This window comes from Balaenoptera acutorostrata, chromosome 3, assembly GCF_949987535.1.
Source record: "Balaenoptera acutorostrata chromosome 3, mBalAcu1.1, whole genome shotgun sequence".
In the NCBI taxonomy this organism is placed as follows: Eukaryota; Metazoa; Chordata; class Mammalia; order Artiodactyla; family Balaenopteridae; genus Balaenoptera; species Balaenoptera acutorostrata.
Window position 1 is genome coordinate 179,847,081 of NC_080066.1, and position 27,811 is coordinate 179,874,891.

Here is a 27,811-nt window from a genome sequence, read left to right on the forward strand (position 1 = left end):
TGAGGTGACTTTCTTTCTTATCTCCTCTCCCTGAGGTTACTTTCTCACTCCCAGTGACAGGCAGGCAGGAGGTGGGTGCTTCTCGTGTGCTACTTTCCCAAGCAACTTCTAGAAGGTGATGTTTCAATGTCCCTTTGCTATTCCTGTTAGTAACGTACCCACCTGCCCAGGTGGCTGGGGGCGCGGGAAGCCGTCCTGCAGCGACACATGGCCGTGCGTCTGGGTATTGCTCGCCAGGTCCCTGTGCGTGCGCGTGTGCCTGTATGTGAAGGCGTGTTCTCTGCACCCACAACGTGTGCCCTTTGTCTCCCTGCCCGGCTGTGCGTGGGTGCGCGTGAGGGTGGCTGTGCCCTTGAGGTGTGTCTCCTTTGACCCGGCTGTGCTGTCCCTGGTCTGCCTGTGAGTGGCCTCCCGAGCCTTGTCCCAGCTCTACTCCTGTTCGCTTTTTAAAATTTAAGAAGACAAACAAGCTAATTTTATAAATGGATAGAAGGTTTTTTACAGACCATTAACAAAAGAACATACGCACATGGCTGATGGCCGGCGGAAAGATACTCAGCATCGTGAGTCCCATGTGAAGGGCGAGTGGAGAACCCCAGGGAGACACCAGGACACGAAACCACACGCTGCCGGGGACGTGGGCAAACTGGTACCAGCCACACAAACAAAACTGAAAAACGCGCACGTGGCGGCTGTACGCGGAAAATGGTACAATCAGTTTGGAAAGCAGTTTGAGAATGTCTTAATAGTTAAGCATACACTTATCCCGTGGCCCAGAAACTCCACGTGTAAGATATTTACCCAAGAGAAATGAAAATACATGTCCATAAAATAACATACCCATGTAAGTGGTATCATATGATATTTGTCTTTCTCTTTCTGACTTCCCATAGTATGATCATCTCCAGGTCCATCCACGTTGCTGCAAATGGCAATATTTCATTCCTTTTTATGGCTGAGGAGTATTCCATTGTGTGTATATACCACATTTTCTTTATTTATCTGTCTAAAAAAATGACACAAATGAACATATTTACAAAACAGAAACAGACTCACAGACATAGAAAACAACCTCGTGGTTACCAAAGAGAAAAGTGGGGCAGGGCTAAATTAGGAGCTTGGGATTAACAGGTACACACTACTATATACAAAATAAACAACAAGGACCTACTGTATAATACAGGAAACCATATTCAATATCTTGTAATAACCTATAATGGAAAAGAATCTGAAAAATAATATGTCTGTATAATGAATCACTTTGCTATACATCTGAAACATTGTAAATCAACTATACTTCAATAAGATATTTTTAAAGTGAAAAAAATAACACACCCAAATACTCAAAGCACAACTATTCATAATAGCCCCAAACTGGAAATAACCTGAATGTCCACTAACAGGTGAATGGATAAACAAATGATGGCATCTCCATCATTTTATTGCTACACTTAGCAATAAATTTAAAAAACTACTTATACACGCAGTGACATGGACGCATATCAAAAATATTATGCTGAATGTAATAAACCAGACCTGAAAGCCTGCACTGTGTAGGATTCCATCTTTTCTGTGAAAAGATGGAATCCTACACAATGTAGAGGCGGAGGAGGAGATGGGCAACAAGGAGGAGAACTTTGGGGGGAAAACGTTCTATCTTGATTGTGGCAGTAGCTACCACAGGTCACATTTGTCACACCTTATGGAACTGTCCCTTAATAAAATTAAGGAACAAAAATTTTTTATGTACATAAAATAGGTTGTTTACTTTGAGAAGGGATAGGGTGTCTCCAAAGTAAGCAAATAAACTCTGTCCCTTACTGTTTACATATAAACATGCTTGCAATTACACCCTTCCCTACGGAGTGTACTGCAATAAAGCCAAACTAGATGAGCAACCAAAAGCATAGAAATTAAATAGAAAAGCTTCAAGTCGATCATGAAATGGAATCAACGAATGACAAATGCCTGTCTAAGAGAACGAGAACCTGGACTGATGTTTGTATAGTTTGCAGCTGTGCCACAGGCCAACTCACATCACCCGAAATCAGCATCCCTGGATGAATGAGCCCCCCACCTCTCTCAGTCACCAACCAGATGTGGAGTCTCAGGCAAGCAAGTTAATGCTGGCTCAAAAGACGCATCAGTTTCAGGGTCTGAAAGCTGTAATGCTATTTTGAAGGACAAGGATGAGACCAACGACTTCCATGATATGGTCATCACTGATTTTATTTGAGGATTCATGGGAGACTTAAGAATCAAATAAGCAAGCAAGTCTGCTGGTGAGAATTTCCCCTAGCTTTCCTCTGAGAATGTCTTTATTTCACCTTCATTCCTGAAGCATATTTCCAGTGGATGTAGAATTCTATGTTGGCAGCTCCTTTTTTTTTTTTTTTTTTCAGCAGTTTACAAATGTTCCACTGCCCTTGACCCTCATGGTTTCTGTGGGAGAACTCTGCAGTCATGGAGTTGCTGTCTCCGCACAGGGGCAAGAAAGAACAAGAAACACACAGCAGAGGAGGGGGTTCCCTCACTCTCTCTGACTGTGGTCCCCAGACCAGAAATAGACAGCTTCCCTTGGGACTCTTTCTGTTCACACTCGGTATGTAGCTCTAAGCTTTCAGCTGCCTTGAGTTCAAACCAGGAGATGCTGGAAAACAAGGGAAAATGTATGGGTGGGGGGCACTCACCACCTGGGGAGGGCTTCCTCCACCAGCCTGTTACCGCTCACATGTAGGGGTCCCCAGAGAGCTACTGCATGAGCCCTGTCCCAGGGTTAGTTTCATTCAGTGGGAGACACAGTGGAACGTGCTCACTCCATCTCCATCCCAATTACGTTTTCTTATCTTTCTTCCCTGACACATTTCAAGTTCTACCAGGGCAGAGACTGAGTCCAGCTGATTAATCAGTGCATCCTCTGACTTTGGCTGCGTGTTTTTCACAGAGTAGATCCTCCTCTAAAATTCACCGACTAAATCAATAAGCAGTGCAGACTGAATTAGATGATGCTGGTAAAGCAACTGGCACGATGTCTGCCATGAAGATGTTCGATATCAATAAATGATTGCGTCTATTTTACCCGCAGAGACTTGAAGTCTGCCACTTCTAGCTCCTTTAGTTAATTCAGACACATGCTAAACAGAGCTAGAAGTTCCTACAGGTCACGAACCTATTTGAGTCAATGAGGCACCTCTCCGAAAATGTTATCCATAAGCCTCCCCCCAAATCTGAGTTTATTGTACCAAATGTTTTACAGAAAAATAATGGGACTGTTTTGCATGCATGCACACACACACACACACACACACACACACACAGATGCAAACAGTGTCTACATTACAATTCTTTGAAAGAGGACTTTCTCCATTTCTTGCATTGCTTCAAGTGACAGAAGGGAGATTCTATCTTTGGGGGGAGCTCTCGGTACCCAATACTTTGAACAGATGCGTGCCCACTATCCTCCATGAAGTGATGCTGCAGACTGTTCCAGAAGTGCATTTACATCGCAGCCTCTCATGTGAAAGGTGGCCCCGGGGCCAGGCAGTCTAGTGCCTGCTCAGCTACTAAACAATCCTGCCCCACATGTGCTGTCCAGTCTTCTCCTTCTTCTGTTCACCAAAGAATGAGTGCCTCTCATCGGTGGAAATTAAACAGGGACCCTGTGGCAAGGAAGTCTGGGAAATGTAGTTTCCAGACTTCCAGCCCTCACACTATAGGGATGAGTCAGGTAGCAAGTCGGGTAGAGAGATGGTCGTATCATTTTTCTGTTTTAACTGTTATTATAGGGAATTACACTAATAGATATCCTACAGTTGAACCAACTTTTCATTCCTAGGATAAACGTGGTCTTCTAATGCAGCGGTCCCCAACCTTTTGGGCACCAGAGAGCCATTTTGTGGAAGACAATTTTTCCACGTTGGTCGGGGGGATGGTCCAGGCGGTAATGCGAGCGATGGGGCGCGATGGAGACCGGCAGATGAAGCTTCGCTTGCTCTCTTGCTGCTCACCTCCTGCTATGCAGCCCTGTTCCTAACAGGCCACGGACAGGTACCGGTCTGTGGCCCGGGGGTTGGGGACCCCTGTTCTAATGTATTGCTGTATTTTCTTTGTTAAGGTTCTAGTTGGAACTTTCTGCACCATTTTTATAAGTGGGTGGCCTATATATATTCTGTGCTAGCCTTGTCCGGATTTAGTGTCAGAGATACCACTGAATGAACTGGAAACCATCTTTTTCTGTTCTATGGAATAGTTTATGGAAGTATAATATAGGTACCACCTATTCCTTAAAAATTTCAAGCATGCCTGCTAAAGTCGTGTGGGCCTGTTTTTTTGGTGTGTTTTGTGTTGTTTTGTTTTGATTCTCTGTGTAGCCCTCCTATTACCTCTTGCATTTTTTTCGATGGGTTGTTTTTCTTTTTAGAAGTTTCCTCTCTGGGAGGTACACTTTAGTTCATCCGTTCTCAATTATTTCTAAATGGCTTTTAATTTTGTTTTTAATTTTCTTTTAAACTCAAGTTATCTAGAAAATTGTTTTTTAATTTGCAAGCGGATGGATGGATTCTTTCTTAATGTGGCAGAAATATTATTCATCGATGCTGACTGCAATTTCCTACTTCTTCTTTGCTGTAGGAATCCGCATTCTGTTCAGGGTGGCAATATGCCCAGCTCTAAGGCATGAATCACGATTTGTCTAAAGTGATCCTGGAACTCTTGCTTCCCACTGCCAGTTACTTTCCCAGCCCCCTTTGGGACCAGGGTAGCCACGTGACCCCTCTGGCCCCTCTCGTTCTGCTTTGGCTGGGAAAAAGCAACATCTGGACACACAGTACAATTTAGAAAGGTAATCACGGACTACGGGCTGTGTCTCGCTCCAGCTCCTGGCTCCATCAACTAGGAATGATTGCACTTGGGACAAGTTACTGAATCCCTCTTGGCCTCAGTTTCCCCATCTTTAAATGAGAAATAATGGTACCTACCTTATGGATTGACGTGAATATTTAACGAGTGGAAATATGGGAGGGGCTTAGAACGATGGTTGGCACAAAGTAATTCAGACCAAGTATCTTTACCATTATAATAATAATTATTATTATTAATGCTATCATCATCATCATCATCATCTTGGGACCATGAGGACAAATAGCGAACATAATGAGAATTCAGAACAGAGGGCTTGGAAAGAAAAGAAAGGTCTTGGATAGAAAAGAAAGGGCTTGGATCCTTGATGAATACATTGAACTGGAAACCCCACCTTCAGACATTCGGAGAATGGTGAACATCCTGTCTTAGGTCCCCTGCTGATTTCCATGGAATGCATTCTAACTGATATGCCTGATTATATTTTTCATTAATTCAAAGACTGGTACCACGATCTCTTCCAGGCTCTGATAAAACAACTGTGAACAACAACAAAAAAAACACCCCTCTGCCTCTTGGAGCTGTTATTCATTTTATACTAATTTCCAACTGTATTTCCACTGAAGTCAGAGAAAGTAGCCTAGTGAGTTCACTGAAGCACAGGACACGACATGCCCTTCATGAGCTTAAAATCTTGCTGAAAGACGAGGACCCCCCACTGCCATCATATCCTCCACAGCTGAACAGTACAAGGGACCAAGTAATTGCATCCACGTGGTAAGCCTCAGCTCAGTCAGGCACAGTAATGCTGCCTAAAATCCCATGTCATTTCCTGCCTAAAGCACTCTCACCAGGAGTTGGTCTGTGCCACAAGCACGCAGCTCTTTTTGAAACCGTCATCTTGGAGGGCACGGCTAATGCAGCGTGTCGCTGAGGCAGGCTGTGGACCCCAGAGTGGCTGTTAGGGAACCAGCTAAGAAGTACTGAATGTATATGCCTGTCTACAGTATTGACAGAGCACCACAGAGCCCCTGCGAGCTCCTGTCGGGAGCGGGAAGTCTTCTTTCTTTTCTATGAGAGTGGAAAATTGCTCCATTCTCTCAGGGGAAAGCCACAGGGATTAACACCCTCAAAGGCACAGAAATATCCTGTGGTCAGAGCTTTTTCTGCCTCTTCTCTCTGTCTCTGTCCCTCTCTCTCCCTGAGCTTTTGGGGCTTAGAGAGGGGATGCTGGAAAGCCAGGCCCACATCTTTCAATATTATTAGCAGAGATTAGAGAGAGAAAACTCTCACTCCCAACCCCTAGGCCCCCACCTATGGCCCAGGAACGTTTTTCCTTCAGTTGCGAAGAGCATGAATTATATGGCAGTGTGAGATTGGGGGCTAATGGGCCGAAGTCATCAAGAAGTAGTAAACTGTCGAAATAATCTAGATATAAACTTTCTTTAAAAGTTGTTCCATACAGCTGTCACTTATGAATCACCATGTTCAATAATATTTAGTTGTTTTAATAAAGATTCCCATTTTTCCTACAATGGAAAATATCTAATATCACCACTAGGTAAACACCACAGATATAACACAGACCCACCATTCACGATAAAGGACAGAGGTTCAGGCCTCTGAACCTTTTACCATCTCGTGGCATTTTGCCTTATCTGCAATGAACAGTTCCACTGAGTTGAGTTAAATACCGAAATCTCCAAATTAAGCTCACAAAACATTGATAGAGTCCTGGCATCCCAGCATCATAAACAACCTGAGCGCATGACCATCATACTCATCCATGGTTCTAAGGGGCTCAGGGGCGTATACACACACACACACGCACAGGAGCTGGTGTCTCCTTCCAGGGCGGCTGTTATCCCCACGAGGGACCTGACTTCCTAGATCCAGACGCCCCTCCAGCGCACATCTATAATTTCCCAGAGAACCCACTGAAGCTGGAAGGGACCTCAGGTGTCATTATATGGGGGAGGTGGGGAATAGGGATCCAAGGGAAACGGTTTGTCCAAGACACAGAGACTCAACGGGGCACAGATGGGACCAGCACCTGCCTCCAAGTCCAGAGGTCACCTGGGGAGACAAAGGGGGGGAGTTATAACATTCGCAGTAAGGTCCTGGCCTGAGCTTTCCACCTAAGCCCTTGGGGACCCTGAGACGGGCGCCGTTAGCCTCCACTCAAGAGTGGGGTGGCTCTGAGGTGTGAAGGGGTTTCCGGAGGTCAGAGACAGGTAAGAGACTGGCGAGGGTCCGACGTTTAGCCAACGTTGCGGCAATCACCCCTGCCTATGCCAACCCTCTCCTTAGAAAATCAGCTCCTTTCCTGAACCCAAGTCCATCTTTGAGGAGCTCTGCATGGATCTAGATGGCTCCGGATCCACCGTGGCCCACAGGGCCACGCCCAGGAGGACCACTACCAGGCAGCCCTGCGGGATCGCCGGCCGCTATCAGACCTTCTGCCTCGCATCCCTCCTGCTCCACCTTTGTCCACCACCCCCAGCCCCCAGACCCCCCAGGAGTCCAGAGTCCAAGGCTAGCTGTTGTTGACTTGGTTCCAATGAGAGATACATTTCCAGGAAAGAAAAAAATACCCATTATCAAAAAATAAACATTTTCCCTGAGAAAACCATAATTCAAAAAGACACACGCACCCCAATGTTCATAACAGCACTATTCACGATAGCCAAGGCATGGAAACAACCCAAGTATCCATCAACAGAGGAATGGATAAAAAAGATGTGGTACGTATATACAATGGAATATTACTCAGCCATGAAAAAGAATAAAATAATGCCATTTGCAGCAACATGGATGGACCTAGAGATGATCCTACTAAGTGCAGTAAGTCAAATATCATATGATATTGCTTACATGTGGAATCTAAAAATAAGGGTACAAATGAACTTATTTACAAAACAGAAGTAGAGTCACGGAGGTAGAAAACAAACTTATGGTTACCAGGGGATAAGGAGGGGGAGTGATAAATTGGGAGATTGGGGTTGACATATACACCCGACTATATATAAAATAGATAACAATAAGGACCTACTGTATAGCACAGGGAACTCTACTCAATACTCTGCAATGACCTATATGGGAAAAGAATCTACAAATGAGTGGATACATGTATATGTATAACTGATTCACTTTGCCGTACACCTAAAACTAACACAACGTTGTAAATCAACTATATTCCAATAAAAAATTTTTTAAATAAATAAATAAAAGAAGCACAAGAAATTGCAAAAAAAAAAAAACCATTTTCAAGGGCCCCACAAGTGGGTTGTGCTTAAACCACTTCTGCGGGGCTTTCCCCTCCTCACAGCCGCTGTGCAGTCATAGACAGAGCCCCCAGGGAGCTCTCTTCAAGAACCTCAGCCCAAGTGCAAGTGCAGGCGCGGGAGGGTGGATGGCGCCCGGGCAGAGGAGGAGGGAGGGCGGCTCAGGTGGCCAAACAAGAATGCAGCTGCGGGACCCCAGACAGCAAGCCTCCTCCCTTCCTACCCTTGCTCCCGGAGAGGTGCGAAGGTTTCCCCCGAAGTCTTCTTAACACTCAGCTGTGTTTCACAGGGAAACACAGTGGAAAAGGCACGGATCTGATGTCTGTGTCAGAATGCCAGGGCCACCGTAGCAAAGTACCACAGACAGGGCGGCTTAAGCAGCAGAACTCTATGCTCAGGGTTCTGGCAGCTGGAAGTCTGAGATCAGGGTGTCGGCAGGGCTGGTTCCTTCGGAGGGCTGGGGGGGAGAATCTGTTCTGGTCCTCACCCCCCCACCCCCTGCTTCTGCTGTCAGTCTTCCGCATTCCTTGGTTTGTAGCAACCTCCCCCTGACCTCAGCCTTCATCTTCACATGGTGTTCTGTGTGTGTGTGTGTGTGTTGTGTGTGTGTCCAAATTTCTCCTTTCTATAAGGACGTCAGTCATATTGGATTTGGGGCACACCTTATCCAGTAGGACCTCATCTTAACTAACTACATCTTTGGCAACCCTATTCTGGGTAACGTCACATTCTGAGGAAGCCGGGATTCAACATATGGGTTTTGGGAGATGCAGTTCAACCCATAATCATGCTGAACCGAAGTCCAGCTCTGCCACTTGCCTCGCTTGGGCACAAACTGTGATTGCATCAGCCCACAAAACACTCCCTTCCTCTGCAAGATGGGAAGGCTACACCTGCCGCTCAGGGTGGGAAGGGACCAGTGAGACCTCAAGCACCTCTTATGTGTGTCACAGGCGTGAGGCTTCACACGTGCTCAGGGGACATAAATGGTGTGACCCTCCTCCTCGGGTGGCCCTTCCCAGCTCTCCAAGGCTGGGAGGCAGCACCCTGCCCCAACAGGTGCAAACCTGCCCTTGGCCATGGAGAGGCAAGCTAAGCGTTCAAGAGCCATTTCAAGGGGCTCGTCTGACTGCTCTTTCAAAGCCTTCTCCCTGAGCCTGCATTTCTCTCTTTAACACATTTGTAGTGGAGCCGGGCTCCGGGTGCTTGGAAGAAAGAAGTCCTTTGCAGTGATGTCCGTATTCCTCTGTACGTGTTGAAAATGGATTTACTTGATTTATTCTTATATCCCGCCTTGCTCCAGAAAGGATTTGAGGGGGATATGTGTAGAATAAAATCCATTCCAGCTTGGAAGATCTACCCTTCACAGTTAGTAGGACGGACCTGAATAATTGGAAAATACAAATAATCCCTAACTCCCATTTGACCCCAAACCTGGCATCTTAGACTGGATGCACCTCTCTTAAAGGCGTGTTGTTTGTAAACTGTTGGTGCTCAGAGTTGTAAGGTGTGTGCACGTGATGATCGTGGGGAGATAGATGATGAAGGTGATACCCGGCGCATAAAAGCGCCTCTTACAGACTTCTTTGTGTTTTAAAGGAGGAAGGAAGAAGGAAGGGAGAAAACCAGCGCTGAGAACAGAAAGCAGGGGTGGGATGGGAAAGGAGGTGAAAGAGAAGAAACGGGCTGTGTCAGAGACCCACAGCGCCAAAAGCAGTGCCTTTGCTAAACTCTAACCAAATTAAATCCCCGAGAGCACTTTCCTCTGTCTCTTCCAAACTGTGAATTCTTTCGGGGAGCTCTCCGGGGGTCAGAGGTTGATCCTGACGAGGCGTTCACCTCTGTAGAGCCAAGTTTGAGGCTGGCTCTTGCCTCCTGGCGCCGGTGACTTATAATTTTGGTCACTGGCAGCTCCTTTGCCACCTTAAACGCAGTCTCACCCGCAGGGAGCAAGCTGGCGGGCTCGGCTCCAGCGCCATCCCCCAGGGACGCCCCCGCTGGCCCAGGCCACAGTCAGTGCCCGGAAAAACGCTTCAGGAGAGACTGAGGGGCAGCTGCTCGCCTGCTCCCCATGGGCCCCCAGCCCCCCGTCCACGCCTGCCCCCAGCTCCTACGTGGCTGCAGTATCACGAGGGGCACTAGTTATCCTTGAGCTTCCTGGCGACCCAGAGAAAAGGGGAGGAAAGTGTGAGCTGACCTTGGGTTTCGGTGAAGCTGATGAGGGCGCTGTGCCCATTGCCGGGGCGCTGGGGTGGGGACGCTGGGAGATGCCCTGCCCGGTCCGGTGGGCACAGGCTCGCAGCCACAAAGACGCCTCGTGGGGCGCCTCACAACTCCGCTCCCCGACTGGGTTCCAACAGCATTGTTCCTGCTGAGCGCCCCCCGGACAGCACACGCTGCCCCCGAGTTCTCTCGTAAGGACGGGAAGAGGGCCCCATCGTGACCCCTTTTACATCAAGGAGGCTCCTCTGCAAATGCACCCACGTCCTCCCAGAACTTTCTCTGCAAACCCGTGTGGAAAGGGGAGGGTGGCCTTTGAAATGCCAAGGGGGCCCCGAGTCCCTTCCCGCAAGGCAGTGAGGGCCTGGCTAATAAGCTTGTACAATTAAGAAGGGCTTGGCAAGAGTGACAGGTAAGGACCAAGGAGCTCCCAGGTGACCTCTGGTGTATAAAAGGACACGGACGCAGTCGGTGGCTTTCCTCCGTCACAGTCTTAGGCTCTGCCTGGCTCTCAGGCCCTCCAGGAGATATACACTGTGCCTGGGCTGTACACTCCCATCCCATCCTGTCCTCCCGCTGGGGAAACCGAGGCACGGTGAATGGCAAGGCCTTGTCGCCTCGTACATGGGGAAGGTGGGATGCAACCAGGTCCAGGGATACCTGAGACCTCTCTTCCCTTTGACCTTTGGCAGAAAGGAAGAGCACGACCCACGAGAGAGGAAGCAGTCTGCAAAGGTCTGGTGGCAAAGCTGGGGCCCCGATCACACTCCCACGGCAATGGCTATCTGCCGTAGAGTCTCCCAGGCACCTCACACTGGGCGGAAAAGGAGCACAGAAAATCAGGAGGCCCGTCCCCCAAGGCTGCAAACCAGGATGAATTGAGGCTACTTAATACATCCGTCCTAGTAATGCCTCATAATTAAGATTCCCAGGAATAAAGTAACGCCAGGGAGTTTCATGGAAGATCTGCCTCAGGTCAGCCTTAGGCACAGGCAGCGGATTAATGAACGGCTCCCTTCGGGTCCAAAAGAAAAGATGTAATCGGCGCACACAGAGCACGCCCTGTGCGATTACAAGAATCCACATGGATGGGCTGACCTGTGACCTATAAACCAAAATGAAGATTTTCAAGTATCACCAGGAGGTAGGGAGAGCAATGGCCGGCCAGCTGCTCCAGACTTCCAACTCCCCAGGTTGTAGAAAAAGAACAAGCACTGGAAAGAGAAGTGGCGGACTTTGAAGAGTCATGGTGCCACTTTTCAGCGGTAGTTGTTTTTTGGGGGGACAGGTGGCTAATGCTCACTTTTTTTCCACCCGACACCCAGATGCATATCACAAAATCACATCTCTTTGAAGAAGTTACTTGTTTCTAAAGAAACCAGACTCTCCAATAGCCAGAAGATGTGCTAATTACATTTTGCCAGAGTATTAAAGAGGGCATATTGGGGGCGGGGGGATGTGGGAAGATGTTTGGTGTCATGGTGGGAAGCACAGTCATACTTGCTCTTTGCGGAATCGGAACTCCTGACCATGGGGCTGATCCCCAGGTTCTAGGGCAGAATCAATTGAGGACAACTAAAGCTGTTTCTCCAGACTTGGGGAGCTGTGTCTCAGGAACCGGCTGGACACATCACGCCTCAGTGATTCATCTATCAGGGACCCCCACGCCCAGAGCCGGAAGGTCAAGGAGAGGTCACAGTTCCTCCTGGAAAGTCTGCAGAAATGGGCCTTTGCCTCCACGCCACCGACCGGGAGAACCTGCAGCCAGCAACGAGCTGCTCTCTCCTTCTCTTTTAAAATCAACACCCATTCCCAGATTTGCTTTTGGCAAACATTGCTTAACTACTGCTGTTTTCCCTGAAGTCTCTGAAGACAGAGAGTTGGATAATGAGCTGGCATGCTCTTTTGAAATGTTTACTGTGTTCCTTAAAGCAAGGGACATGCTGGTTCCTAAACTAATTTGGGGTTGCTAGATCTTTTCTACTCTTTTTTGGAGATCTCCGAAGTAAACACATAGACTTAAGGGTAATTATGCTGTATCAGAGAGTCAAATAAACAGTCACGGGGCTTCCTAAGGGATAAACCATTGCAGATCTGTCGATAGGTAGAGATGTTTTTCTTAATTCTCCCGGAAGAGAAAGAAAGAGAAATTAATGCACGAGCATTAAGATGATACATGATAGCACACCCCCAAGATCAGAGGATAAAAGGCTAGGGGGTCTTGACCGTGGCATATAGAATGGACCCAGGTGTTCATGGACAACCCTCCTAAATGCAAATTGGTTTTCGTAATGGAGCTTATATTCGAAAATTTTCTGAGCCTTGACCCGGCATATTTCACAGTCTTGTTGAAAAATAAATAAATAAAGCTCAGGGCATCCAGTCGTGGGTAATTTCTGTGAGAACTATAATAAATGCGTCCATGTAAGCCCTAAATTCCCACTTTCGAAATGGACATCTGGGGTTAGGATGACATTTATATAAATCTCACTTGGTATTTTGCTTGCGTGTTTTTCGCAAGGAGTTCAAAGGCATTTATAGACATTCTGATTAGCGCTTGTGATATCCTGCTGGGGTGGCGAATTCTATTAGCTCAGTTTTACAGTTGAGGATAGAAAATCTTAGAGCAGCCAAATGGTTTGGCAAAAACCATATGGCATGTCACTGATAACGCTTTGAGAAGAAAACAGGGTTTTTTTTTCAGCATCTCTCCCCGCATCAGTCCTCTGTCCAATTTGCTTGTAGGACTTTTTTTTTAATATTAGATAATGTAGGGTGATTCCTAGGGTCTAAAATGTCACCTGCATCTTCAGCCTGCTGGGGCTGTGTTCACCTGGGAAGAGGGAGGGACACTGAGCCCCTCTCCTCCATTTGCTGGAAAGGACCCACTTCCCTGCGTCACTCCAGCCATCTGAAGAGCCCTGCGTCTGGAAAGCAAAGATGGGCATCCTGGCAAGTGATGCCCAGAAGAGGAGATGTGAGAACCCGGAGCAGAGGATAATTGCCAAAGCCCCCTTTTCCCTGCACGACCCTCTCAGGATCGCTGCGCCTGAGCTAGGATGACTTTCTCCACTGCCGTAGTCCAAGCAAGAAGTGGAGAAGGGAGAACAAGAAGAAAGACGTGGGCTTGCTGTCTAGGGCAGATGGTGTGTTGGGAACAGATGCCAGGGACAAAGAAGACACTCGACTCCTCGGCGGCTGCCATCGCCTCTTCAAGGAGAAGGAGAAGGACCTCTGTCTGCAGAGAACAGAGCAAGTCGTGACCAGAGTGGAGGGGGTGCTGCCCGGGGCCGCAGCTCGTGGGAGGAGGGTCTCCTGCTCCTCGGCCACCAGAGTCCATTCCCAGGTGTTTCAAGACCTTGCAGATGAAATTATCCAACTGGTCCAGGAATAACATTTGAGGAGTTGTGATGGGGCAGCGGCCAGAGGAAGGTGCCAAAACATTGTTGCCATGAGGCAAGGTTTGTTGAGGGTCCAGGAGCACCCACCCCTCCTCCGCCCCCACAGTCTGGCTCCGTGCACAGCCCTCCTCCCCCCTGGTCCTGGCCGCCGCCTTCTCCACAACCTGCCCCTTCGTGCATCGGGATCCCCAGGGGCCACGCCATCTGCTGGGAACACCCCTCCCCACCTCGGACACGTGCACACATCCTGTTCAAACCCAAATTCCTCATGGAAGGCATCCTCCCCCAGCCTTCAATCTGGGGTCAGCTCTGCTCCTTGCAGCCTTCTCGCCCTCTCCTGCAGGTGACCCACAACAACTGAGATGAAACCATTCATTGTGACCTGGTAGTGCGTTGGGTGTTTCCCCCACTGAGAGGTGAGCCCCACTGAGAGGCAGGTTCACTTTCCCCTGATCACCACTGTCTGCCCAGTGCCAACACAGCACCCACGAAAACTCAGTAAATTGGTAAAATAAATAGTTCATCAGTTAAGTACAAAGAAACAACCACACAAATGGGGGGGAGTGGGTGGCAGTGGGGGGAGTGATGGATTTAACAGCCCCCTCATGAAAACATTTAACATGACATCATGAGGTTTTCCCTCCTCTCCCTTCCGTGGCCTGAAGTTTCCATTTCTGGAACCTTGCCCTTCCAACTCCCATGCCACACTACTATCCCTCTCGTTTGCCCACACCCACTACCTAAGAGGAAAAGGGCAGGAAGGGAGATGTCAAGGCTCAGCCCGTGTTTTCTACGTGGGAATGAGTGGCGTGCTCCCTCTTGACGTCGGCCTTGGAAATCCACAAAGGTCTCCTCCCTAAAGGGATGTTCCCTCTTCTGCCAGAGAATAGTGAATTCAGTTGTATTTTCTGATATTCAAATTCTGTTCACAGTACATTTTTTCCAAGGAACTTTGTAGTCTGTGCTTGTTTGGGAGGAATCAATTAAGTTTGTTATATCATAGCCATGCTTCAAAATACACAGGAGATTCCAAATCTAATGGCTGTATTTTATAAAATTAGGATCGTTCATTCAATTATGAATAAAGGCTCCATCAGCATTAATGGCGTTGTTGGAAGCTTAGTTTTTATTTTTGTTTTTTATTTTCCCAAACAGAATTCAGCATCTCTCCCTGGGAACTTCATAAAAATATCATTAGAAATGGGAAGGAATTAGCCTCTCTTCACAGCTCCCCCAGTTGCTTTTTTTCCCAAATAACCAGAGGCCCTTTTTCAAAAGCAGAGAAGTCCTCCAAGCAAGAAACTGCGTGGAGATCTGTCATTGCTGCTAGAACATGACCACCAATCTTCACAAGTGGTAAAAAATAAATCTAGAGTAAGTTAAGCAAGAGGTAAATGGACTCTTAAAAGAGAGCGAGGGGGCTTCCCTGGTGGTCCAGTGGGTAAAGACTCCACGCTCCCAATGCAGGGGGCGTGGGTTCGATCCCTGGTTGGGGAACCAGATCCCACGTGCCGTAACTAAGAAGCCCGCACGCCACAACTAAGACCCAGCGAAGCCAAATAAATAAATGAGAAAGAGAAAAAGGGGAAAGGAGGAGGGAAGGGTAGGAGGTAGGGGGTCGAAGGGAAAGAGAACAAATAGAAAGAGAGGACAGGGCTGTGGACGTGTGGCCGATTCAGCCCCCAGGGCCGGGAAGCCGGTCAGAGTTGAGAGAAGTCAGTCCTGGGTGTAGTGGAAGTTACAGATTGTCACAGAGCTCCTTTCTAATGATGTAAAATGTCCTGAAACTTGGAGACCAATGGAGTAGGGGCAGCAAACTTTCCCACTGATGCAATCATAAAGTCCGCAAACCTAAAACTGCGTGCATTATGCATTGCTCGATGTATCCAAAATTATCAGTTCGTAAAACGTGAAGGTTTATTTTATTTCGGTAATAAGTACACACTTAGAATTCACATTCACTTCAAATGTTTTTAATGACAAATAGCACATCCCTCTTTGCCAATTACCCAGAAGCAGACCCAAATCTGAGAACAGAAGAAGCCATTAGCACCATAGTGAAAAACAAATACAAGTCCTCTGTTTGCTCGACTTCCTATTTGCTGCAGGGTCAAGTTGTCATTTCCATAACAGGAAGGCAAGGGGAAAAGGACAGAGGGAAACCCGAAACTCAATGAACACATTTTTAGCAGGAGGGAACTTGATCTCATCCTTCTTGTTTGCTGAGCTACGAAGATGAGCAACTTCTGCTTCTTCAGAAATTCCTTTTATCACCTTCGCAGATTCTAGAAACCGAAGATTTCCACCCAGATTGAGACTGGCTCCTCTCCCCTTTCACATGTTAGTCTATTTTCATATAATCTGTGAGTTTCCCAACATGCACCGAATCCCCCACACCTGTTGTACATGAGAATGCATGTCCCCCTGGGCCGGGGCCCGGCCAGTGCGGGCGAGGGACGCCGTTAACAGACTCTCACCATCCAGCTCAGTGCCTGCATGACCCCTAAGCCTAACCCTAACCCTAACCCTAGTCCGATCCTCCGCTCCTGTGTCCCCTCTGGTCTCCTAGTCCCTTCTTCTCAAATGTCAGCATGATTTCTGAACCACAGATTGCCCCCTACTTAAAATCTTCCCGTAGCTTCTGGGAGGAAGGTCCAATTCCTGAGTTTCAGGCTGAAGGCCCAGGAAAGTGTGGCCCCAGGGGACGTTCCAGCCCCATCTGCCACCCCTTCCCCAGCCGTGACCTTTGCTACAGCCACACACTGACTCACGTAATCCCCGAAGCTGCCTGCTGGTCACCCAGCCACGTCTCCCAACCAAGCAACAGTCAGGGCTTGTCAGGCACTGTGATGGGTGCCAGATGTGGAGATGGCCATGGAGAGTTTGCAGTGCAGTGAGCTATGTGCAATGTTGTGGGGTGCTGGACTCAGCTCCTGGAGAGCACCCGGACCACCATTGCCCTGCTTGACTGAGAGGCTGTTCTTTCACAACTGCAGAAAAGTTTAAAGATTGCATATGTGATGCACCTCACACCCATTATGATAGCTACTATCCAAACACATAAAATAGCAAGGGTTGGTGAGGACGTGGAGAAATCGGAATCTTTGTGCATTGCTGGTGGACATGAAAAATGGTGCAGCTGCTGTAGAAGAATCTTGTGGTGCCTCAAAAAATTAAACATAGAAATACCATATAATCCAGCAATTCCACTTCTGGGTGTGCACCTGAAAGAATTGAAAGCAGGACTTGAAAAGATATTTGCTCACCATATTTATAGCAGCATTATTCACAATAGCCAAAAGATGGGAACCATCCAAATGTCCATCAACTGATGAATGGATAAACAAGCTGTGGTATATTCGTACAGTGGAATATTATTCAGCTTAAACTTAAAAAGGAAGGAAATTTTGACACATGCTAAAATATGGATAAACCTTGAAGACATTACGTTAGTGAAATAAGCCAGATACAAACGGACAAACATTTTACGATTCCACTTATATGAGGTATCTGGAGCAGTCAAATTCATAGAGACGGAAAGTAGAAGGGTGGGTGCCAGGAGCTGGGGGAGGAGGGAATGGGGAGTTAGTATTTAATGGGGGCAGAGTTTCAGTTTGGGAAGATGAAAATGGTTCTGGAGACGGATGGTGATGACAGTTGCATAACAGTGCAAATGTACTTCATGTCACTGAACTATTCTCTTAAAATTATTAAAATGGTAAACTTTATGTTATGTATATTTTACCACAATAAAAAAAAATAGCATATGTAGAATTTCTGCTTCTGACCATGATGTAGTCACGGGGACTAGATTTACCCTTCCACATTAACAACCAGATAAAACAACTTAAAAAAGAAAAAAGCAATCATCTTCAGATATAAGACTGCAGGCAGCGCAGGGCAGTGATCCTTGGGAAACAGGAACAAATAAAGCGAGCCTGATGGTTGCCTTCACTGGCTACCCGGAAAATGTTCCCAGGTCACACTGCAGGGAGAGGCAACCCAATCAGAGCCTGGGGTTCTCCCTCAAGTGAGGACACTGAGTTGAAAATCCTGGAAGCTGTGGAGGCTGGAACCGCAGGGCAGCATTCCGGAGAGGAGGGGCTGCAGAAGAGGAGCAGGTTGCTTGGAGAGAGAGCTCTGTAGTCCTGCAGAGGGCTTCCCTGGAGACTTCAGCTGAGTACCTGTCAGCACGTGCGTATGAGACCAGGAAAGGCCCACCAGCAAGGAACACAGAGAACCATCTTGAAGTTCACAGAGGGCCATGAATAGTTAGTGTTCTCACCAAAGCAGAGAAACCTTGTAATACACAGGGCGTCAGGAAGAGTACTCAGAAGGATATTGTCTTAAGAGTGGGGCAAAATTAGCCCTCTGCTAATGGCCATTCTGATTTTGCCTAACAAAGCTGAAAAGTTAGCCTCAAAAGGACCGAGCTGCTTCCAAGTAACATAATGGCTCCCAAAAACAAAGCTCAAGAATATATAAGGGGGGCTTCCCTGGTGGCGCAGTGGTTGAGAATCTGCCTGCTAATGCAGGGGACACGGGTTCGAGCCCTGGTCTGGGAAGATCCCACATGCCACGGAGCAGCTGGGCCCGTGAGCCACAATTGCTGAGCCTGCGCGTCTGGAGCCTGTGCCCCGCGACGGGAGGGGCCGCGATAGAGAAAGGCCCGCGCACCGCGATGAAGGGCGGTCCCCGCACCGCGATGAAGAGTGGCCCCCGCTTGCCGCAACTGGAGAAAGCCCTCGCACGAACCGAAGACCCAACACAGCCAAAAATAAATAAATAAATAAATAAGAAAATCCTTTAAAAAAAAAAAAAAAAAAAAAAGAATATATAAGGGAATATAAAATATCCAGCACCCAAAACAAAATAAAATTTACAATTCCGACAACCAATCAAAAATATTAAGAATACAAAGTAACAGGAAAACATGACTCATATCAAGGGGAAAAAGTCAACAGAAACAGGGCCAGAAATGATACAGATGATGGAGTTAGTAGAAAAGGGGCTAAACAGTTATTATAAGTAGATTTTGTATGCTAGGAGCATAGAGGAAAATGTAAGAATTTTGAAAAGATATGTAAAGATTTTTAAAGACACAAATTGAATTGTTAGAGATTTTTAAAAAATATGTCTATACATGATGGCCAAAAAGCACATGAAAAGATGCTCAACATCACTAATTATCAGAGAAGTGCAAATCAAAACTACAATGAGGTATCACCTCACACTGGTCAGAATGGCTATCATCAAAAAGTCTACAAGCAATGAATATCGGAAAGGGTGTGGAGAAAAGGGAACCCCTACACTGTTGGTGGGAAGGTAAATGGGTAAAACCACTATGGAGAACAGTATGGAGGCTCCTTAAAAAACTAAAAATAAAACTACCATATGATCCAGCAATCCCACTCCTGGGCATATATCCAGAGAAAACCATAATTGAAAAAGGTACATGTACCCCAATATTCATTGCAGCACTATTTACAATAGCCAAGACATGGAAGAAACCTAAATGTCCATCGACAGAGGAGTAAAGAAGATGTGGTACATATATACAATGGATATAACTCAGCCATAAAAAAGAATGAAATAATGCCATTGTCAGCAACATGGATGGACCTAGAGATTATCATACTAAGTGAAGTAAGTTAGACAGAGAAAGACAAATATCATATGATATCACTCATAGATGGAATCTAACTAAAAAATGATACAAATGAACTTATTTACAAAACAGAAACAGACTTACAGATATTGAAAACAAACTTATGGTTACCAAAGGGGAAACACTGAGGGGAGGGATAAATCAGGAGCTTGGGATCAACATACACACACTACTACATATAAGATAGATAACCAACAAGGACCTACTCTGTAGCACAGGGAACCGACTCAATATTCTGTGATAACCTATATGGGAAAACAATCTGAAAAAGAATGAATATATGTATATGTATAACTGAGTCACTTTGCTGTATACCTGAAACTAGCACAACTTCGTAAATCAATTATATTCTGATAAAAAATTTTAAAATTAAGAAGAGGGGGCTTCCCTGGTGGCGCAGTGGTTGAGAATCTGCCTGCTAATGCAGGAGACATGGGTTCGAGCCCTGGTCTGGGAAGATCCCACATGCCACGGAGCAGCTGGGCCCGTGAGCCACAACTACTGAGCCTGCGCGTCTGGAGCCTGTGCCCCGCAACGGGAGGGGCCGCGATAGTGAGAGGCCCGTGCACCGCGATGAAGAGCGGTCCCCGCACCGCGATGAAGAGTGGCCCCCGCTTGCCACAACTAGAGAAAGCCCTAGCACGAACCGAAGACCCAACACAGCCAAAAATAAATAATAAATAATGGGTACAGGGTTGTATTTAAAAAAAAAAAAAAAAAGAAGAGATGTCTAGGATTGACAGCAGATTACACAGTACAGAACAAAAATTTAGTGCCCTTGGAGACTAAATGGAAATAGATGCCACCCAAAATAAAACAGCAGGAGTAAAATGCTGGGGAAAAAAATGAACAGAGCTTTAGTGGAATAAATTCAAACAGCCTAATGTAGATGTGATTGAAGTCCCTAAAGGAGAGGCAGGTGGGGAGAAAAATATTTGAAGATACAATGGTTGAAATTTTTCCAAATTTGGTGAAAACAATAAATGCATGAATACAAGAAGCTCAATGAACCCCAATCACAAGAAATATGAAGAAAGGTACACCAAGGCACTTTATCATAAAATTGCCCAAAACCAGTGATAAAGAGAAAACTTTAAAAGCAGCTGGAGTGAAGGAGGGAGGTGTGCATTATGTGCAGAGGAACAAACAAACATAAGAGTGACAGCCAATGTCTCATCAGAAATAATGCATGCCAGAAGACAATACAGCAACATCTGAAAGTTTAGGAACTGGGAATCTAGAATTATTTATCCAGAGGGGGGAAATGTGAAAAAAAGGACTTTTTCAGGTGTACGAAAGCTGAAGAAATTTATCACCAGCAGAACTTCACTCAAGCAATGATAAAGGAAGTCCTTTGAGCAGAAAGCAAATGATTAAAAATATTTTTGATTATACATAAAGGAATGATGAGCATCAGAAATGGTGAATATTGGGTAAACATAAAAGAAATATTCTCTTATTTTTAAAAATCTTTTTAAAAGATAATTGATTGGGGCTTCCCTGGTGGCGCAGTGGTTGAGAATCTGCCTGCTAATGCAGGGGACACGGGTTCGAGCCCTGGTCTGGGAAGATCCCACATGCCGCGGAGCAGCTGGGCCCGTGAGCCACAATTGCTGAGCCTGCGCGTCTGGAGCCTGTGCTCCGCAACAAGAGAGGCCGCGATAGTGAGAGGCCCGCGCATCGCGATGAAGAGTGGCCCCCGCTCGCCGCAGCTGGAGAGAGCCCTCGCACGAACCGAAGACCCAATACAGACAAAAATAAATAAATTAATTAATTAAAAAAAAAAAAAAAAAAAAAGATAATGGATTAATTCAAGCAAACATAATAATAATATATTGTGAGGTATAAAACTCAGGTAGAAATAAAAGATGTGACAGCATGGAGGCTGGGAAGGGAGAAATGGAAGTACAGCCTTGTAAGATTATTATGCTATATGTGAAGTGCTCTGATATTACTTGAAGATATACTGTGAGAACTTTAAGATGTATACTATAAGCCCTAAAGCAAATTCTATTTAAAAAAAAAAAAAAAGAGGTATAGTGAGTAAGCTAACAAAGGACATAAACTGAGATAATAAAAATCACTCAGTTAATCTAGAGGAAGTCAGGAGAAAGACAGCAAATAACATATGAGACAAATAGAAAACAAATAGCAGTATAGTAGCTATAAACTCAATTATATCAATATTTTATTAAATGTTAATGCTCTAAACACCTCAAATAAAAGGCAAAGATTGTCAGATTGAATTTTAAAAAGTGAGAACAATCTACATACTGCCTAAAATAAACCCACTTTATTAAAAGATATAGATAAATTAAAAGAATAGAAATAGAATACACCATGCTGAAAATAATCAGAAGAAAGATGGCATGGCTACATTAATATCAGACAAAGTAGACTTCAGAGCAAAGAGTATTAACCAAGATTAAGAGAATCACTTACTGATGATAAAGGAGTCCATTCACCTCGAAGACATAACAACCCTAAATGTTTATGCCCCTAATAAGAGAGCTTCAAAATACCTGGAACAAAAACTGGTAGGAGTTAAAAGGAGAAATAGACAAGTCCACAGTTATAGCTGGGGACTTCAGAAACCCTCCTAATTGGTAGAAAAAGTATACAGAAAATCAGTAAGGATATAGATGTCTTTAACAATACTATAAGTCAATTTGACCTGATATGAGATTTATAGAATATGCTACCAAACTACAGAATACACATTCTTTTGAAGAACACACAAACATTTACCAAGATAGGAACCAAAAACTGAATAAATTTACAAGAATTCAAATAATACAAGTTATGTTGTCTGGCCACAATGAAATTAAATTAGAAATCAATACCTGAAAGATACCTGAAAATCCCCAAATACTTGGAAACTAAATAATATGCTTCTAAATAACTCATGGGTCAAAGAAGAAATCACAAGGAATATTACAATGTACTTTGAAATGAATGGAAATAAAAACATGACATGTTGAAATGTGTAAGATGCAGCTAAAACAGTGCTTAAAGTGAAATTTATAGCACTAAGCATCTAACTTTAAAAAAAGAAAATTCTTGAAACAATGATTTGAGCTTCCACCTTAAGAAATGAGAAAAAGAAGAGAAAATTGATCTCAAATTAATCAAAAGACAAGAAATAATTAAGATAATAGAAATCTATGAAATGGGAAAAGAAAAATCATATAAAAGAACAATGAAACCAAAAGCTAAGTATTTGAAAAGATAAATCAAATTGAAAAACTTCTGGCCAAATGGATCTGGAAAAAGAGAGAGAGGAAAGAAATTACCAATATCAGAAATAAGAGAGAGGAGAGACATCACTACAAATCCTACAGGCCAAAAATAATAATGAGAGAATATTATGAACCACTTTATATAAATTCAGTAACTTAATGAAATGGGGAAATTACTTGGAAGACACAAACTCCCAGAGTTCACTCAAGAAAAAATAGATAATGTGAATAGTTCAGCTTTAGTAAAGACGTTGAATTTGTAGTTAAAAACCTTCTCACAGAGAAAAATCCCAGGCCCACGTGGCTTAAGTGGAGAGTTCCAACCAGCATTTAAGAAAGAAACATAATCAATTCTACACAAATCCTTCCAAATAACTGAAGAGGAGGGAGCATTTTCCAACGTATATGAGGCCAGCATTACCCTGATACCAAAACCAGAAAATGATATTACATAAAAACTATAGAATAATACCCCTCATGAACACAGATACAAATATTCTTAACAAAATTTGAGCATATCTAATCCAACAATAGGCAAAAAGATACTACACTGTGGCCAAATGGAGTTTATGAAAGAATGCAAGGTTGACTTAACATTTGAAAATCAAATAATGTAATTCACCATATTGTCAGAGTAAAGGAGTAAAAACAGGTGATCACACCAATAAATGCAGGAGACTCATTTCACAAAATCTAATATCTCATCCCTTATAAATACTGTCAGCATATTAATATTAGAGGAAATTCCTCAATCTGAGGAAGGGCATCTACAAGAAAGCTACAACTGACATCACTAATGGTAGAAAACTAAATGTTTCCCCCTAAGTTCAGGAACAAGATAAGGATGTCTGTTCTCACCACTTTTATTCAATGTTGTATTGGAGATTCTAGCTAATGCAAAATGGCAGAGAGAAGAAATAAAAGGCATACACACTTCAAAGGTACAAGTAAAACTGTCATATTTGCTGATGATGTGACCATCAACATAGAAAACCCTAAGGAATCTACAAAAAACAAAAGCCACCAGAACTAATAAGTGAGTTTACCAAGTTTGCAAGATACAGGTCAATAGAAACGATTGTATTTCTATATATTTACAAGTGAACAAAAAACTGAAATTTAAAAAATAAAATCATTTACAATATAATCAAAACAGATAAAATGCTTGAGGTTAAATTTGACAAAAGATGTGCAAACAACACAAAAAACAACAAAATAATTAGAGAGGAAAAGAAGACCTCTGTAAATGGAGAGATACACTGCATTCATGGATTAGAAGATTCAGTGCTGTTAAGCTTTCAATTCTCCCCAAACAAATGTACAGATTCGATATCATCTCAGTCAAAATCTCAGCAGATTTACTGTAGAAACTGATTGGCTAATTTTAAAATTTATATTAAAATACAAGCACCTAGGGCTTCCCTGGTGGCGCAGTGGTTGAGAATCTGCCTGCTAATGCAGGGGACACGGGTTCGAGCCCTGGTCTGGGAAGATCCCACATGCCGCGGGGCAGCTGGGCCCGTGAGCCACAATTGCTGAGCCTGCGCGTCTGGAGCCTGTGCCCCGCGACGGGAGGGGCCGCGATAGAGAAAGGCCCGCGCACCGCGATGAAGAGCGGTCCCCGCACCGCGATGAAGAGTGGCCCCCGCTTGCCGCAACTGGAGAAAGCCCTCGCACGAACTGAAGACCCAACACAGCCAAAAATAAATAAATAAATAAATAAATAAATAAATAAGAAAATCCTTTAAAAAAAAAAAAAAAAAAAAATACAAGCACCTAGAAAAACTCCACACACACAAACTTTGAAAAAAAGAAGGACAAAATCAGAGGGCTTAAACTAAATTAATAAATTTCATGATTTGTTACAAAACTACACTAATCAAGGGAGTATCATATTAACAAATAGATAGACATGTTTATATAGACAGTATCATAAAAACGTATATATAGGTCGATGCAGCAGAATAAAGAGGCCAGTAAATAGCGGTTTTCTGAGGATGGGGAGGATGGAGGGATGGACTACAGGGGAGCTCAGGGAAGCTTTAGGAAGTGATGATTACGTTCCATCATTTGACTGTGGTTATAGTTTCATGAACATATGTTAAAACGCATCAAATTGTACACTTTAAATATGTACAGTGTATTGAAACAATTTTATTTCAATAAAGCCGAAAATCACAATTTAAAAAGTACATCTAACCTCTGTTAACTATTAGGTGAAGCTATATGCCCATTTTGAAGATTAAGAAATAGTCTTTAAGCAGGATACCAGGGTTTTAGGGGCTGTTCCTGGGTCCAGCTTGGCATCTGGTGGCTCCTAGAAGACCCAGCCTTGCCTGCTCTGCAGGACTCAGACTAGTACACGCTTCCCCTCCCTCTGCCCCAGCCACCCCTGTCTGCCCAGCTAATTGCTATTGGTTTGAGGAAACTCAGCTCAAAAGTTAGCTCCTCCTGGACCTCTTCCATGGACCGAGGCCGGATTTGGGACTTTGACTGTCATTCATGATCAGCCTGGTGTGAGTGCCACCATCTGGGGGTCAACCCTAGGACACTGTGGACAATTTGATCCCATAGCCCCAGGTCACAGCACAATGCCTGGCCCTAGAAATGTGCTTGGTGAATAAATGACAAGCACAGGGGTAGGCCTAGGTCTCAAACAAGGGCAGGAACAAGGCTTCCTTTTGGATGATGCAGAAACAGCTGATGTTGAAGGTCCAGGAGCCAGGAAGCTTGACCTGCATCTACCCCAGATGCCACCCCTCCTGCTGCTCAGAAAATGGGGACAGAGAAGTGACCCACTCAAGCCTCCAGATAAGCACTGGTATGTCTTCCTCCTTCTGGCTCAGGAGGGCCCTCTCAGGTGGCCAGGGTCATCTTTGGCCTGCCCAGGACCCACAGGAGAGGCTGCAGAAAGGGCTGGGCCAGCGTCAACCCTCACAGTAAGGAAGGTCTACAAGGAGAGGCAGATGCAACTGTACCAAACCCTTGTTTGTTCCCTGAGATGCCAAAAAGGAGATAAATGTCCACGTCAATGGGCTCGAGCTTTTGACCAGAACTAAGCTGAGTCATGCAGCATCTCCCCTTTTGGACAGGGTCCCTCAGTGGGTTCCGGAAAGACTGAGTGCAGCACTGCCTGACCCTGCCCCCAGTAACCACAATTCATTCCTAAACGAGCATTCCTTTCTCTCCCCCACATTCCCATCAGTCCCCAGATCACCATCGCCAAAAGAGCCCTCGTGGGAATCTGGCTTACACCACCTGCCAACGCCCTCCTGGATGCCAGGAACTCGGGCTTCCTGGGCCGGGCAAGTTCCGGAATGCATGCCTCTCTGGCTTCAGTGCTTTGTTTTTGTAGGCGGTTATTTCATAAATGCCAAAAAGTGTCTTAGATGGGCAAACTGAAAAGCGACTGGAGGCCATCTGGATACCCCAATTCACTCATCCCAACAGAAAGCCGTGCACCTGCCCTTTCTTGGGTGTTGTGCTACGTGGAGAAGAAGATGAGGGAGGAGAGGTAGGCCAGCCCAGCCCCAGGAGCTCACGGGTGGTGGAGGAGGCAGAGTAGGAAAGAGAGGAGAGACAGTTACGGGGGCAATGAGGCGAAGAGGGGAGGGGCCAGGAAGAGCTTCCAGAGGAGGCGAGCTCACCCAAGGTTTTAAGAAGTGAGTGCCCTAGGCAAGGCAGTACCAGAAAAGGCCCATCCTGGGAAAAGGCATCGGGGGCAAGGCAGGTCTGTAAACAGTGTGGTGTGATGGGTGGGGAGGGGCTGTGGGTACCAATACCCAACATGACCTGCTCAGAGCAGGGGCCCAAATGTATGACTTAGTGCTCTGTTTGCATGCTAATGCATACAACAGCTCTAATCGACCTTTTTGAATCACTTATTTTATTTGTGTACCCTGGTAGGTAATAAATAGCTATGGTACAAATTTCAAAGGGCATAAAGTGAAAACTAAGTTTCCTCTTTCACTTTTGTGAGACTTGGGGGAACACTATGAAATAACCAGATCCTGCACCTACACAAAGGAAAAAAGGAGGGAACCCCTTCTGGTGCATTGCTGGACTCACAGGAAGTAGTGAAATCTCTAAAGACCAGCCCCCCCGCCCCCCACCCCACACACACCAGTAAAAGAAGAGCCAGAATGAGGGGGAACAGGAAGAAACCTGGAGCTAAAGCAAGTGGGGGCTGAGGGAGGCCCCCTCCCTCAAGGCACCAACAGCAGCGCTGTCTCAGGACAGGGAGCTCTGCAGCAGTGGGCCAGCCTGGAGCCCCCCGCCAAGTCCAGGCCCCTTGAGGATGGTGACCTGGCTGCAAGAACTCTTAGAGGGAAAACCCTCCCCGTCCGGGCCATCAGAACTCCCCCAAAGCAAAAAGCTTGTATGGGTTTACAAAGATCACCAAGCACAGAGGAGGTGGACCCACGTGTGTGAGTCAGTAGAAACGACGAAAAGATTCAGACCCTGAGGACTCCAGACACTAGAATTAGCAGAAACGGAATATAGGATAAGTATGCAGAATATGCTTTTTGAACAAAAGGATGAACTTCTAAAGATAAGTCAATAAGGGTCCGTATAAGGAATGACCGTGCAGATCTTAAAATGAACCAAAAGGAACTTCTAGAATTGAAAGGTATCATTTTGGAAATAATTAATTCAATGGATGAATCGAACCATATATATTAGACCCCACGACCCAAATGACTGTTTCGTGTCTCCTCCTTTCTCCTCAAATCCCAGCCCCTCTTCTTTCATCCTCTCTCTGCACTGACGCTTCATCGAGAAGTGGCCAGAGTCAAAAGAGCTCTCCCACAACCCTCCACGCGCATGGCCACCTGCGTGCTGGCACCTGCAACCACACGCTCAACCTTCATCCCTATTTCTAGTGACGGACTTCGAGAAATGCCCCAACCTGAATACCATTCCATCTGTGTTCCAGAACCATCTCTCCACATCCCCCAAGGGCACTGCTCCAGACACTCTCTTCTCTCTCCCACACTATTCACTTTCTCTCTCCACCAGAATATTTTCATCACCTTCTTATGACTTAACCCTAAAGTTAAACACTCAGAGCCAATTCTCTTCTTTCATCCCTGATTAGCTAAAATTCTACCTCTAGCAGCTTCTTCAAGAAAGGCTCAAATA

The 27,811-nt window shown here is 45.4% G+C and overlaps 1 long non-coding RNA gene across 2 annotated transcripts in view; it reads right to left on the reverse strand.

Moving 5' to 3' along the window:
- Positions 1 to 27,811, reverse strand: part of LOC103007671 (uncharacterized) — a 97,812-nt gene that overhangs the window by 60,585 nt on the left and 9,416 nt on the right. The window contains exons 2-3 of one of the 2 annotated variants that reach the window (XR_009007651.1): positions 841 to 1,006; positions 530 to 692 (exon numbers count right to left, since the gene is read on the reverse strand). This is a non-coding gene — a long non-coding RNA (uncharacterized LOC103007671). The remainder of the gene's footprint in view (positions 1 to 529; positions 693 to 840; positions 1,007 to 27,811) is intronic. The other variant, XR_009007652.1, reaches the window with a different exon arrangement.